The sequence below is a fragment of the Neofelis nebulosa genome, chromosome 5 (assembly GCF_028018385.1).
Source record: "Neofelis nebulosa isolate mNeoNeb1 chromosome 5, mNeoNeb1.pri, whole genome shotgun sequence".
Classification (NCBI taxonomy): Eukaryota; Metazoa; Chordata; class Mammalia; order Carnivora; family Felidae; genus Neofelis; species Neofelis nebulosa.
The window spans coordinates 58,432,398-58,447,689 of NC_080786.1; positions in this window are offsets into that span (position 1 = coordinate 58,432,398).

Sequence of the window (15,292 nt, forward strand, 5' to 3'; positions counted from 1 at the left end):
TCACCTAATTTCATTCACCGTTGCACTTTTAAACCACCGTTTATTACTTAATATTAGAAGAAAGACATGGTTATTGCATAAAACCCTATGGACTCTAGCACTCTTTTTCATATTTTCCTTCCTCCATAAAGCAGACCAGTCAGTAACCAGTGTGATTATCAAATCTAGGAAATTTAGAGAAAATAGTTAATTTCTCTTGCAGACTACTATATCATCTTTAAAAGAAGGGTTCATTGACTTGGATTATGTCTCAGTGATTCAATCTATGAGGCAACTACTTTTGGGGTGGCCATGCTAGTCCCTCATAACAGATTCAAATCTGGAAGAACAAAGGGTAGAAATAAGATCTACTGCTTCAAGTCAATTCCACTTAACAAACATCTATTGAGAACTATGTGTATATAAAACATAATCATTAAGGAACTTCTATACAGAGATTTACATTCAAATAGATGTATATGTTGAGAGAGAACAGTTTAAAAAATTAGGATTTAAGATAAAAATGTGTTCTCATTTTGAATGTAAGGTAAAAGAAAAGGAAATATCAAAAGATACAGAACACAATAGACGAAGATTGCCACAAGAATCTCAAGTGGACAGCCTCAGAGTCAAATGCAGTAGAAAGGCTAGCTGGAATAAACCCTAAGAGAGAGGTTTGTGATTGATAAATCAATTTTTTTAGAAACATTTTAGTGAGGGCTGTTAGCAGAAACCATGTGAGATGATGTAGCAGGCTGTAAAATAGTACAGGGTATAGCCTATGGTTTTAAAGCAGTATATATAGAAGGGCAAGAAAAAAGGAAAGCAGAGTCAATGACTGAATTTCTTGGTTTCTTGGAAGCCAAGTAGAAAGAGTCACCAGAAGAAAAGAGAAATTAAAGACACAAAAGGAAATCCTGGCAGGGTTGGGCAGAGATAAGACCAGAGACCAGATGTTCAGATAGCTGAGTTAAGCATTTCTCTGAAGCTGGAGAGAATAAAGTAATTTAAAATATGGTGAAATTCTAAGTGAAAAGTAGAAATTTGAAAGAATTCTCTCCTTGGACAGTTTCTATTATTCTATTGATGTAGGACAACAATGCCATAGGACGAAAGTAAGGGCTTTATATAGTCCTTCACTAAACAAATCACACTTGAGAGTTTATATAAATTAAGCACAGTACTGACCATTGAGAATTTGTTGGAAAATGAGATGTATATGATTTCTGCTCCGGCAGGAAGCCAAATCAAAAGATAAGAAAACAGATAAATAGAATACCTATAAAGAGATAATGTGCTTTTAAAAATACACAGTGAGTATAGATAGAAAAAGATAGTTGAGAGAAGGGGGATCAGGCTTTACAATAAGTAAATAGAGAATTCTTTCTTAAGCGGTTGAAATTTAAAATGAGACTCACAGGATTAAATATAACTAGCCAAGTAAAAAATTGGAGGAAAGTCATTCCAGATGAGGTTACTGAAGATAAGAAAAGGCTTTCTGGAAGAAAATGGTACAGCATGGTGAAAGAACTGAGATAGTTTGACTTAAGACTAGAAATAAGTAAGCAAGTGAGGACATAACAAGACATAATAAAAAAATATCAAGCAATGATACTGTTTAAAATCTGAATCCTGATTTAAATAAATCAACAATAAAAATTGTAAGACAGCTGGGGAAATTTAATACCAAACAGATATTTGAATATTAAGGAATTATTGTTAAATTTATTTACGGATAACAATAAATAGTATGGGGGATAAGTTTTTATTAAGGTCGTATATTTTACAGATATATACTAAAATGAATATAAATGAAATCATCTAATGTCAAAAATACTCTATGATACAACCCAGGAGCAAGAGAGGTTGTAATTCTTCATCCATTCATTCCACCAGGGTTAGGATACAGCCACGGACACGCAGTAGCTGGTCAACATTGTGCAGGTTCTCACTCTCCTCCAGAATGTTCTCTCCAACAAAGATGTTGGGGTTTGCAAACAGGAAGTCCTGATGAGCTGATGCTCATTGATGCAGCCCAGGTACTTCTGCCACATCTCGGGTTTCCTGTACGTGGCCAGGTTCGATTGTAATCATAGAGAGAGGCAATGATACTGGACTTGATCTTGACTATGACACCCTCCCCCAGGTTGTTTTCAGATGCAAACAGAACTAGCAGCTGTAGCAGCCTAATCTAGGCTCCTTGATCAGTTCCCTTCTTGCCTCATGCCTGCAGGATCTCATTCAGTTTCTTGATGACAACAGCATGGGTGATCTCCGTTCCATTGGCAAACATTTTTGGTTTCTCCTTAACAAGGGGCACTTTCCCTAATCCCCAAATTTACCCACTCTCCACCTCCATTGTCCTCTGCCTCATCCAGGTAGGTAGATTTCCTATCATGCTTCTTCTTGGCTTTGTCCTCCTGTTTCTTTGCAGCTGCCTTCTTTTCCTCCTAGTGGTGGAGGCCTTTTTAAGGAATCTTGAGGATGTGGTGTCAGGATGTTGGGGTTGATGTAGATGAAACAAGACTGATTATGAACTGATAAGTTTTGAAACTGAGTGTCACTCAAAAAAAGAGTCCATTATACCAGTTCTCTATGTGTTTGAAATTTTTTATTATAAAAAAGATGAAATGCACACTAAAAATTTAGAGATTGAAAACTACTGTGGTTGTAATAGAATGTTTAGATTTTTATGAATTTTACTGTATATTTAAACTTCCCAAATACTATTTTTAAACTGCAAATAGCATAACTTGTTTGATAAATATGCAAAGATAAGAGAAATAAGCCACATTTGATATTTGACTTTAGTGCCTTAAATCTCCCAACCATGTTTGCATTCTAGTCTCCTTCAGTCATTAACCTTGCTCTCTAAATATTCTTTCTTTTCCTTTCTCTTTAAATTTTACATTAAAAAACCCTCATCTTTTCTCTTTTTTTTTAATTTTTTTTTTTTACGTTTATTTATTTTTGGGACAGAGAGAGACAGAGCATGAATGGGGGAGGGGCAGAGAGAGAGGGAGACACAGAATCGGAAGCAGGCTCCAGGCTCTGAGCCATCAGCCCAGAGCCCGACGCGGGGCTCGAACTCACGAACCGCGAGATCATGACCTGAGCCGAAGTTGGATGCTCAACCGACTGAGCCACCCAGGCGCCCCTTCTCTTTATATTTATTATTATTTCTAGACAACAGTACATTCTGTCTATCTGTCTTTCCATCCACTCACTCATCTCTTTTCCATAATAATAAAAAACAATTATTACCTAGGAGTGATTTGGGTTTGTTGTTATATTATAGTTCTACCAATAAAAGACAATGAATTATACTATACAGGGAAGATAACACTGGGACCATTTGGTTCAACCAGTTCATTTGGTAAAAGAGTAAAGCAATACTGAAAATAATTTACTAACAGTCATGTGGCTATTGAGTGGTGTTTTTTATTATTATTTTATTTTATTTTTGAAAGTTTATTTACTTATTTTGAGAGAGCTAGAGCAGGGGAGGGGCAGAGAAAGAGAGAGAGACAGAAAGAACCCCAAGCAGGTTCTGCACTGTCAGCGCAGAGCCCAGTTCGGGGCTCAAATCCACCAACTGCGAGATCATGACCTGAGCCTAAATCAAGAGACACTTAACTAACTGAGTCACCCAGGTGCTCCTGAGGTTTTTTTAAAATCATTTTAAGTAACGTTGATACCAATGTCTCTTAGTAGAATTATATTTGAAAGGTTTTTGAATTACAAGTAATAATCCAACAGCTAGACTCCAGAAAATGGAATATGGTAACTAAAGCATTAGAATGATTTTTTAAAAAATCAAAGTGTTCTAGAAATGAATTTGACTTTCACTTAAGGTGGGATTTACACAATATAATAGCAGAAAACAAGTCAAACATAATGAATTTAACTTTATGCTAAATGTACAGAGGCTAAATTAGTCTTCAATAATTGTTCCTTATCGAGTCAAAAATTGCTTAGACTTAACTGTTCACAAGGAACATAATTCAGCATTTAATGGGCTTAGATGCAAAGTGTCTCTGCTACTTTTAGCTGCATGAGTTAGGACTAGTTACCAGTAACGTTTCTCAACCTTGGTTTTCCCAACTATAATGTGAGGATAATAATCTCTTTAAAAAAGACTTTGTATAGATTGACTAAGATAAATGCTATGGAATGTCTAGTATAAATAAATAGTGGACATTAGAGCTGCTACAACAACCACTACTACAGCTGTTCTACTATATTGCTCAAAACTTGTTAAATAGGCCGCTAACTAAACCGAGTGTTGATATTAAACGTTTGCTCCTGGCACACGCTTTAGAAATGTTCGTTGGGCACAAGTAATGAAGATCCTTGAATTCCAACCTGATTCACAGGGTATTTGTACAACAGATATTGGGGACTCCCAGCAGATTTTTTACAAGGTGAGTTTTTGGGGCGCCTGGGTGGCTCAGTCGGTTAAGCTTCTGACTCTTGGTTTCAACTCAGGTCATGATTTCACAGTTCAGTTCATGAGATGGAGCCTTATGTCGGGCTCCTTATGCTTGTGATTCTCTCTCTCCCCCTCTCTCTCTCTCTCTGCCCCTCACCCACTCCTCTGAGCAAGGGTGCGTACACACTGTCTCTCTCAAAATAAATAAATAAATTTAAAAAACAAGGTGAGTGATTTTATGGATTTAATATTTTAGAAAATGTGACCAATGATACTAAACAAGACTGAGCATAGATTTAAAAAGACCAGTTAGGAAGCTGTTGGTACAGTCTTGAGGAGAGATTTTATAAATAACAGAAAGTACTGAAAGGCATGACAATGATAACTGAATGGAATATAAATAAGTAAAAATTAGTTGAATAAGAATTGTAGAAAGATGGTCAAAATAGTCTTTATGTGTCTGTTTAAGCATTACATCTAGATTACCCAGACTTATATTTAGATACAAAATAATTAGGTTTTAGTCACCTTATTCACATCATTAAAATTAAAAGAAGGAGCAGGTGTGCTTTCTTGATTGTTCATTCACTGTAACTGATGTAGGTCTTTCTTTTTCAAGAACTTGAATTCAGGAAAGCTCAAATTTGTTCATGTAGCCAACAAATTGTGAATGAGTACAATCAATGCTAAATAACTCTGAAAAAAAAATATTGTGAACATTAGCAATCGGATTATCTATGGAGAACCTAAAATAAAGGTAGAAATATCCTTGAGAACGTAATACTACCACATTCTTAACATGCTTGAATATGCTTGAACACTCCTCTCTTCAAAGTAGGGTGTTGACTGCATATACATCTCTTTTTACAACCTCCCATTGTAAGAAATGACACAACAGTCAAAGGTACATTAATTTCTTTAAAGAAATCATAAACTATAAATTACCATAAATGTATTTGTTTTATGATGCTACAAAAACTCACACTGTCATCAAGATAAATCAGTTTATAAAAGCAATGAGCAATGTATTCCATCTCATAGAAGAAAATTATCACTACAACACAGATATCAACAGCATTCTCATAAATGTTCTAGTCAAGCTGCCTCTCTGCTCAGTACCTATGTGATTTCCTTGAGTGCTAACCTAAAGCAGTCTACACTCATTTTCCTTTGTTCTGCTTCTGCCACAAGAAGGATAAAAGGACAGCTAGTCACTATCCACTAGTTCAAAAATGTATTGCGAACTGACTAAAATTCAGTTGTACAATTTGTTTCATTGTTAATTCATCATTTGCCTTTTCTTTTTCCCTCCTTTATTAATATTTGTCAATAATGGGAGAATTTTCCAAAGCTGATCTTCTTCTAAATATTAAGCTGAAAATACACATTGATTTAAGGAACAAATGAAGTCTATTAATAAAATGATAATGAAAAAATTACTAATTTTGACTCAGTAAACATAGGGAACCCATATAACTATGTACTTTATCTTATATGTACCTTTACAGAAGTATTCAGCATATTTTTTAATAATAAGGCATAAATACAATGAAATATAAAACTTTTTATTATAGAGATCACAAGAAACATTTTACTGAGGAAAATTCTTACATGAGAGATTGAAAATGTATAGAAAATGCAGTTGCATTTCTCTATACTATTAGAAAAAGAAACAAAAAGATTATTCCAATGTAGAGCTACAGCATTGTTAGTAAAATAATCATTTTTTTTGTTTACTAACATATGTATTGCTTCAAGAGGCAGATTAACTGAAATAAACCAGGAAAAATTTACTAAGTGGATCGGTTTGTCCAAAACTACAGTTATGTTCTTACTCTTAATCTAAACATACTCATAATTCTTGATTTTTATTCTTTTTCTCAAGATAAAATATGATTATATGTGAAAATGAAGAAGGATCTTTCCCTCTCTCTCTCTCTCTGTGTCTGTCTCTCCCCTCCCTCCCCTACCACACATGTTAAATAAGTTTTTTATAATAATTATGTGAGGGTTTTTTTGTTAAATAATCATTTTGCAAGAGAAGAAGATGAATCATCAGAAAGTTGTAACTTACCCATAGTCACATAACTAGTTTTGATCACATCCTAAATTGTAACTGGGTCTGTTTGATTCCAAAGTGGGTGCCTAGAAGCATGCATTGCGCTGATGAAGTATTTAATTATAGGGGAAAAAATGGGAAAGGTGCCAAAGCAAGGAAAATGAAGCAGACTAAATTAAATTGGAAAAGGAAAAGGAAAAAAAAAAAAGAAAGAATCCCCCTTATACCTTATGCAGGTGACCACTTTTTCTAGAATTCACTTAAATGTATGTTATAGTCTACTGAAATGGAAGTTCTGAATCAGACCCCACATGCAGCATGACTGGAAAAGTCACTTGCAAATTTTAAAGACAAGTGTAGCATTCATTAAAGTTCAAAGAAGTCTTGCACTTTGGTAATACAATATGTAAATGATGAATTATGCCCGTATTCCTTTCAGCCTATTTCACAATGGTTCTTACTTGACCTCTTAAATTGTCCATACAAGTTTTTAAAGATAGAAAATACCTCTTTGTGAAAAATTTCCATTCAGCATATATTGTTTAACCAAGGTAATGTTTCATTATAACAGACATACATAATAATTGCAAATGGTTCCTACCATTCTTATAAAAAATATTAAGAATTTTTACTATTATTATAACTACTCATTGTCCTCAGTGCCAGTAGTTGTGCTTAGTGATAAACATACATTTATATATCTTAAAGTAAATTAAATGTATATTATTCTAGAATAATGCTAGCTCAGGAAAATTTTGGTGAGTTACCATTGGATATCACTCATGATGCAAAAAATTTATAACAGCATATGAACTAATTACTAGAATATTGGATAATTAACTTTGGTATGAAAATGATTAGTGTCCTTTTATCTCCTTAATATACTGTGAATTTTTGTTGAGCAGAAATTAAATGTTATAATTATGTGTTTTTTACCCATCAATTCATAATTAGTACAAACTATGTTCAATAAATTTTAATTGAACAAATAACTTAACCAATTGATTAAGTTGTTATGATACTGAAAATTACAGATTCATAGAAAGAATGCTTAATTTAGAATCAAAATGCCTGAATATGAATCCCTTATTATTATTTATTGGTTATAAGTGTTTGGAGAAACCATATAATCTCTCTGATTCTCTGATTCTAATCTAAGAAATGAGGCCACCAATGTTACACTCAGGATTATTTTCAGCATCAAATGAGATAATGCATGCAAAATTATTTTACTCTCTTTGTAATTATGATTATGGATTTTCTAGTTTTCATTTATTTTAATGATACACATAAATAATACAAGCTATTATATATTACTCTCTTTTTAAAAATTTTTTTTCAACGTTTATTTATTTTTGAGACAGAGAGAGACAGGGCATGAACAGGGGAGGGGCAGAGAGAGAGGGAGACACAGAATAAGAAGCAGGCTCCAGGCTCTGAGCCATCAGCCCAGAGCCCGATGCGGGGCTCGAACTCATGGACCGCGAGATCGTGACCTGAAGTCGGACGCTTAACCTACTGAGCCACCCAGGCGCCCCTATATATTACTCTCTTAATAAATAAGAGTCAAAATCTCCCAGTGCCTACATGACAGAAATTGCATGGTACAATAAAAAAAGAGAATTAAGAAATGTATGCCTTTGCCTAATTTTGTCAGTACAATTTTTATCTTTACTAAACACCTTTATTATCTCTGAAACTTAAGTACTAGAATACTTCTGTGTTTCTCAGTTCTGCTAGGCCATTAAGGATTCTTTAGTAGTTATAGTAACATTAAATTGAATTATGTACAATATATTCATTTTATAAAGTGTACATATTTGTGACTATATAATATTGAGATTTTTATAACATTAAAATATGAATACACCTAGATTATTCTTCTCCTTCAAAAGATGTACCTTCAAAACCCATACATTTCCTTTTTTTCCCTTTTCTTTAGTGTTCTTTTCTTTTGGCTTAGTGAACAGAAATTTATTTTCCTATCATTTTGGAAGCTCAAGGTCCAAGATCAAGATGTCAGCAGGTTTGGTTTCTCCTGAGGCTTCTCTCCGACGCTTGCAGGTGGCCACTTTCCAGCTATGTCTTCGCGTGGTCTTTCCGTAAGTATTCGTCTTTGGTGTCTCTTTGTTGCCCCGATTTTCCTCTTCCCTTATTTAATAAATGAAATGTACTTGGCATATAACATTATATTAGTTTCAGGTATACCACATAATGATTCAATAAAAAATAAATTGTATATAATATAGAAACAGGTCACCACACTAAGTCTAGGTACCATCCATCACCACACAGTTACAATGTTTTTTCTTGTGATGAGAACTTTTAAGGGGTACACTCCTCCACACTTTGATTGCTGTCATAGTGGCCCACTGCTCTCATCTTTTACTACAGGACACTCAACCATCAACCATTTGATACTCACTGCAATGTTTATTGTAGCAACAGTGCCAAATATATTGTCTGCCATATCTTTCAATGTCTCTTTTATGAGATACTATGTTCTTGGGGCCAGGAAAACTTTGGCTTCTTAGGAGCAACTGATATTAATTTTTATGATGATGACTGAATCTTATGTCTAATTATGCATTTCCTTTTCCTTTAGCTGCTAAGAATATCAGAGCCAAATATTTAGTCTGCATTCAATAAATACTGCAGAAACTTAAGGAACAGATTTTTTAAAAGCAAATCTTTTCTTGGTTTCCAATTAACCAATTCTTCCTTCCTTCCTTCCTTCCTTCCTTCCTTCCTTCCTTCCTTCCTTCCTTCCTTCCCTCTCTCCCTTTCTCTCCTTGTTTCTCTCATTCTTCCTCCTTTTATGTCTTTCTTGGTTCTACTTCCTATTCTCTTTTTATTTTATCCTTATTTATCTGCATGTGTATGTGTGATACAATGGTAAATTATCTCAGTAACATTTATCTATGTGACATTCCATCTTGACTTTCATAAACTAGGTATGAAAATCAATCTTAGTTATACTTTAGTCACCCTTAATTTTATTTATTTTTTTTAAATTTTTTTTTTAATGTTTATTTATTTTTGAGACAGACGGAGACAGAGCATGAACGGGGGAGGGTCACAGAGAGAGGGAGACACAGAATCTGAAACAGGCTCCAGGCTCTGAGCTGTCAGCACACAGAGCCCGACGCGAGGCTCGAACCCACGGACCGTGAGATCATGACCTGAGCCGAAGTCGGACGCTTAACCGACCGAGCCACCCAGGCGCCCCAGTCACCCTTAATTTTAGATCAAAACAAAATGATTGTGCTTAGCTACTAGTTTTCTTAGACTGGGCATTTAACAATTTACCTCCTTCATCTGTGAGATATATTATATATATAATAAATATGTTTGCCTTTAGACTTTCTATCATCCCAGAAATACTGAATTAAAAATTATTTTCATTTAGGGTAATTGTGAGCCCCATGGTATTCTAATGTTATAATAAAATAAAGTATGAATATGATTAAAACCTATTTATGGCTACAAGTATATTCAGAAAAAAATTTAATTATCCACAATTGCTTAATTATTTCAAATGGAAGAGTAAACCACTAAGTGAATAAAATGGTCATATGGGGGACAGAATTGAGAATTAGGTAATAGATAGAAGCTGTACTCCTCTAAATATAATCTATTGTGTAGATCAAGCATTGGGAGCTTATAAAGGTTTTGCATAATTATAAAACAAATTAAATCAAAGTAGAAAAAAATCCCTAAAAACCATGAGAAAAATAAAACCAATAAACCTGAGTTGGTGATTCCATCACACAGAGAAGAAATATTTCAAGTGACCTTAAAGAACAGTAATTTGATTATAAAATAAACCAAAATAAATAGACTTGGAATAAAAATAACTGGGGCAGGAAGACCAAACCTTAAACAACTTTCAGTAATACTGTTAGAGGTAATACTAATGTCTTCATTTTGAAATAAGCATGCCAAATAAATAATTACATTAATATTTAGGAACTAATATTTTTAGTGGATGAAAGAAAAATTTGAAGATATATTAAAGAGATAAGCAAAACCCTACAGTCCTAACCTTTTTTTTTTTATTACTTTTTTCTTATTTTTGAGAGGCAGATTTATTTTTGAGAGGCAGAGAGAGACAGAGCATGAATGGGGGAGGGGCACAGAGAGAGAGAGAGACAGAAAGAGACAGAGACAGACAGACAGACAGACAGAAACTAAAGCAGGCTCCAGGCTCTGAGCTGTCAGCACAGAGCCCCACATGGGACTCAAACTCACAAACTACAAGATCATGACCTGAACCAAAGTAGAACGCTTAACCAGCTGAGCCACCCAGGTGCCCTGTTACAGTGCTAAATTTAAACTGAAATACCAATAATTCCTAACATACTTCTTCTTTTATATCATACATATTTCCTAGCTTTGATCATTGTAAAGGTCTAGGAATGGTGACAAATTCTATGAGCAACAAATACTCTATCATCCAGATGGCAGACTCTAAATATCATTTTTCACTAAAGGGAATTATGACTACTTACAGAAATGCAAAATTCTAGGTCCAGAGCAGGAAATGTAGAATAAGTCTCAGCATTTTTTTGCTTTGTTTGTTTTGCTTTATTTTGTAATCCCTAAAACCAAAGAATGTTATCAAGTTTACTGGAGTTGTATTAAGTAGATACAGGAACCAAATTGAAGAGGTTGACAAGAGAATTTGAGTGCAAGTTTGCCTTGTGGCTAACATTCATTGCAACATAAACCTCGTAACTACATACCTCATCCACAAACCTCTGTTCCCATAAGCCACATTCAGAGACCAAATAAATTACCAATGGTCTTAATTCCCAAGAGCCAAAATGTGGGCTTTTTTCTTTACAGTTATTATTATATTACATAAACAAAGGAACTATTTTTATTAATTAGATCTTTTTCTGTGGAATTATTTTTACCTTGCTTCAATATAAAAGGGATTTGAAATAGCTTACAAAATATATTCAAGGAGGTAAAAATGTAACAGAAAAATAGGTGAAGGAAAAAATAAGGGAAGTAGTATTAAAATTTAAATTCCATGCCATTTATAAGCAAGTTATAAAAAGTTGCTAAAGGAAGTCAGCAAATCTTTGGGATATGGACGAACCATCATGAAGTAGGACATAGTTGTGATTAAATCCTTTACACCCATAAGATAAACACAACCTAATTAATCAGTAGAAACACATTTCCCACTCAAGAATATTCATGAAATGGTTATTATGCTATGTTATGAAGAATTCTTTATAATGACGAGTCTATAGAAAATACAACAGAGACAGAAAAGGGTCATTGTTTGAAACACTATGTGGGGGCAAAGTTCAGTAAATTCCAAACCACACATAGGCTAAGTAGCACTCTGATCATGAGCTAAAACCAAAGAACATCTTTTAGAAATCTCAAAACGGACAGCTGCATTTTCTTCAAGTTGTCCTTCCCAAATAGTATTCTTTCTAGCACAGATTTGGTAAGAATTGAACCATCATAAATTCAACTCCATTTCTCCACACTACTCTGTGAGTTTTCAAGCGAGGTATTAAAGTATCAACAGCAAATGGGCAATTGAAGGTCTTCTTTACTGAACTAGCATATGATTTCCCTGGAAGTATTCTCCACTATTTCAAGTGAGAAAAAATAAATAAAATGAGTGTGTAGCACAATCCAATCACTGTAAAAAACAAAGAAACAAAACCCAACAACTAGATAAAGAAGCAAGCTACTGCATGTATTTACAATTAAAATGCCCAGCAGGATATTCAGTGGTATGTGAAAAGTAGGCATCTCAAAGTAGACGAGGGCTATTTCTCTATTTTAAAATATTTTAAAAACATTTTAATAACATACATTTCTTTAGATTGGCTATAAATTTTAGTTATGATCATAAGCATTGGGCTGTAATATTGATCCACAGTAAATTGAGCCAGATAAAATTGCCATAGCAGCATGTTAAATTGAAGCATCTGAGAAAACACTCTGTAAAGTTACTTGTTCAATTCTTTGTATCAGCATTTACTTTATATATTGAAACATAGAATACTATTTTATTATAACATGTCAGTATGTATGTGGATGTGTGGATGTGAAATATGTTGGTTTGTTTGTATATTTGTTTTGTCTGGATTTTTGTTCTATTATTTCCCAACATACCAGTTAGGGGAACATTGAAATGACATGTAGTCCACTATTTATGTCATAGCAATGCATAACCATAGATATATATGCATGGTTTAAATAATACTAAAATGAAAGAGTTTGCATTTTTGATTTACCATACGTATATGCAATTCATTATTATGCTATCTTTTGATGGTGACTATAGGGTATTTAACCTCCCCAAAGGGTTGGATTCAGACTTCTTGCTATGAAAAAACTGTCTTTCAAAAATAAAACAAATGCTCCATACTACATTTAGTTACCAAGTGAAAGCAATAGTCATTGAACTAACATTCTCGTAGTATCAATCTTGCTATTCATTTCTAATTTATTTAAACCTAAAACTTTTTATTATTTTACACACTTTTAATAAAAATCTGTAGCCTGTATTAAATATTTATCTTCCTTCTCTAAGGATGCAGAACATAGTTTTATGATTCCTTAATGATGCATTGCTGAGTTTCAGACATTGGTGTAAAACAGTATCTTCCAGGAAAACTGAAATGTAAGTACTACTAGATCCAATAAGTTAATATTGATAAGGAACTCCTGGCTGCCATGCTGTTGTAAATTCTTGCATTTTTTATTTTTTCAATTTATTTTTAATTAGATTCAACTAATAAAGAAAAACATCTTTATTTTTTAAAATTTTTTAATGTTTTTATTTATTTTTGAGACAGAGAGAGACAGAGCATGAGTGGGGAAGGGGCAGAGAGAGAGGGAGACACAGAATCTGAAGCAGGCTCCAGGCTCTGAGCTGTCAGCCCAGAGCCCGACGCGGGGCTCGAACTCACAGACCTTGAGATCGTGACCTGAGCTGAAGTTGGACGCTTAACCAACTGAGCCCCCAGGAGCCCCAAGAAAAACATCTTTAAATGAATGAGGGGTTAAGTGCAACCGGTTTTCTCCCAGCCACAGAAGCACACAGAAGGGTAGGGATGAAACATTACCAGAACAGAGCTCGTTAGACACCTGCCTAACATGAGATTGAAAATGCTTAGATGAAGGTTTGAAGCATTCTCCTACACACAGATAATATAATATAATATAATATAATATAATATAATATAATATAATATATAATTGTGTATACATTGAATGTTTAATAAGATATGCTTATATATATTTAATAACCAATATTTTCTGGACACTGCCTAAGAAGAACAAACACCAGCCACAGCACTGAAGTAAGATTCCAGGGATCTCCATCTATGTCCTTTGGTTGCACCATTATTAAGAGGACTGAGGTTCTTAGAATACAGGACTAAAAGCAATTATGACTGTCAAGGGATTTGAGCTAGTTGCAAAATAAAAGTGTTGGCAAGTATGTGGAGGATGGAAGCTATAGAAAATGTTAACGGGTAGGCAAAATGATGCAGCTGCTATGGAAAATAGCGTAGGTTCCACGAAAACTAAAATAGGACTACTCTGCGATCCAGCAATTCTACTTCTGTATATTTATATAAAAGAATTGAAAACAGTATCTCAAAAGAGATACTTGCACTCTCATGTTCACTGAAGCATTTTTCACAATAGCCAAGAATCAGAAACAACCTAAACTTCCATGGATGGTTGATATACAGAGCAATGTGGGTGTACATATAATGAGATTATTCAGTCTTTAAAAAGAAGGAAATCCTACCATATGTGACAACATGGGTAAACCTCAAGCACTATATGTTAAGTGAAATCAGTCACAGAAGGACAGATACTGCATGATCCCACTTATATGAGGTATCTAAAGTAGTAACAGGGAGACAGAAGGTGCAATGGTGGTTGCCAGAAGCTGGAAGGAGTTAGACACGAGTTGCTGTTCAATGAATATAGAGTTCCAATCATGCAAAATAATTAAGGTCTATATATCTACTGTACAATAATATGCCTATATTTAGCAACACCATACTTCCACTTAAATTTTTATAAAAAGGGTACATATTCTGGGGTGCCTAGGTGGCTCAGTCGGTTAGGCATCTGACTTTAGCTCAGGTCATGATCTCACAGCTCGTAGGTTCGAGCCCTGCATCAGGTTCTTTGCTGACAGTTCATGCAGTCTGCTTTGGATTCTGTAACTCCCTCTCTGCCCTTCCCCTGCTCACACTGCGTGTCTCTCTCTGTAAAAAATAAATAAACATTTAGAAAAGGGTACATTTCCTGTTATATGTTTTTTTTTACCATAATAAAAAAATTAAAAGAGAAATGCAAAGGAAAAAAATGGAGTGTGGGAGGGGTTATTAGATATTGTTTATTTGGCTAATTTCAGTTCCCTGAATAATATTTAAAAGCATTACTGCCACCACCTCCAGACCATTGTAGTGAAAAGACAAATAGGTTACAATGCAAACTGAATTTGTAACTCATTAAAATATAAAAATTCTAGAAGGACATATGAAGGTGTTAGGTTGTTTTATTTTTTTAATGTTTTTCATTTGTTTTTGAGAGAGAGAGAGAGAGAGAGGCAGAGAGAGAGGGAGACACAGAATCCAAACTAGGCTCTAGGTTCTGAGCTGTCAGCACAGAGCCTGACGCGGGGCTCGAACTCACAAACCACAACATCATGACCTGAGCTGGAGTGGGACACTCAATGGCCTGAACCACTGAGGTGCCCCTCTAGGTTGTTGTATTTTGAGGAATTATCCAATTTTTAATAAAATATCCTGGTTAAAGTCAGA